At 39.1% G+C, this 1599-nt stretch overlaps 1 pseudogene; it reads left to right on the top strand.

The window, feature by feature from the left end:
• Positions 1-551: 551 nt before the first annotated feature.
• LOC110544524 (immunoglobulin kappa variable 4-1-like) lies at positions 552-1270 on the top strand (annotated as a pseudogene).
• Positions 1271-1599: the final 329 nt, after the last annotated feature.

Raw genomic sequence — 1599 nt, 5'->3', positions numbered from 1 at the left:
GAACTCACATGTCTGAGGCTCTGCCCTCTGTCTTCAGTACAGGAGTGGCTTTGGAGATGGATTCATATTAAACACATTTAGCCTCAAGTTTTTTTTTTTCCTTTCACCTTTACTTACCTTTACCTTTTCTTTCTTTTATGGCGAGTTTTCTTATTCTGTTTCTTTTGTTGTTGATGATGTGATTCCTTTTTTGAACATATCCTATCATTTCCCTAAGACTGTCAGTCTGAGATAGCTCTACTGATGTTTCTACAAAAGTCAATTGATTTAAATATGTCTTGGATATTAACCCAGGTTTGCTATTAGAGCCCCTAGTAATTTTCTGTTTGAGAGCTGTAAGCCCATCTCTTTCAGTGATTGTTCATGTTCCCTGTAATAGTATTTTTGACTGTTGATTGACACCAGCTACACTCACAGACACTGCACATGCATTTCCTTATGTATTTGCTGACTGCTTTGCATAGGCCTACAGCCCAGCCCAGCTGCTGAGAATTTATAAATCAGGCCTTTGCAGTGAGAACTAAACTGCATCAGAGAGCAGGGGGAGCAAGATGAAGTCACAGACCCAGGTCCTCCTATTCCTGCTGCTTTGGGTGTCTGGTGAGAAACTCAAAATATTATTTATAATCTTTGCAGAGTCACTTATTTGTGATAAGAAATTTAGAGAGGGTACCAGAGTATTATTACACTCTGACAAAATGTTAGTACATGTTAAATACAAATTTTACATGTTTTTATAATCAGTATTTGTGTATATATGCATGTTCATTGTGTATTCCTGATTGCAGGTGCCTGTGCAGACATTGTGGTGACCTAGTCTCCAACCTCCTTGGCTGTGTCAGAGGGAGAGAAAGTCACCATCAGCTGCAGGTCCAGTCAGAGTCTTTTATACAGCAAAGACCAAAAGAACTACTTGGGCTGGTACCAGCAGAAACCAGGGCAGTCCCCTAAGCCACTGATCTACTGGGCATCGACTCGGCACACTGGGGTCCCTGATCGCTTCACAGGGAATGGATCTGGGACAGATTTCACTCTCACCATCAGCAGTGTGCAGGCTGAAGACCTGGCAGTTTATTACTGTCTACAGACTTACAGTGATTCTCCCACAGTGGTTCAGCCTCCAACACAAACCTTGAGAGTCTCACCAGCTGCCTGCACCACACAGCCCTGGGCCTGCACACTTCCCTCTTCTGTGTGATAGTAGGTGTGTTTAAGAGTTAATGAAAATGTTTGCAAAGCCCAGTTCAAAATTGTGGGTTCAATGTCTCTTATGTCTTTTGGTATGAAAAACTTTTATTTTAAAATGCAAAAAAAGAACTCAGTATTATATTTCTATGTAATTATATTTCTTATGTATTATATTTCTTATGTAATAAATTATTTCATCTCTGATGCTTACACATAAGAGAGTTATCTTTTTACAGTGTTGGAATTCTGATATCCAATATAATATCTTGACCTGATGTGATGATGATGAAAAACTTTATTTCAATTTGGAGGATCTAGGAAACAATATGTTTCTTGTTTTTTTACTAGATTACAGAGTGCTTTTCTCCCTTCCTTCCTACTTTTCTTCCTTCCTTTGTTTCTTCTTTCTTT

The sequence above is a fragment of the Meriones unguiculatus genome, chromosome 5 (genome assembly GCF_030254825.1).
Source record: "Meriones unguiculatus strain TT.TT164.6M chromosome 5, Bangor_MerUng_6.1, whole genome shotgun sequence".
Taxonomy (NCBI): domain Eukaryota; kingdom Metazoa; phylum Chordata; class Mammalia; order Rodentia; family Muridae; genus Meriones; species Meriones unguiculatus.
This window is presented reverse-complemented; position numbering and strand designations above follow the sequence as displayed.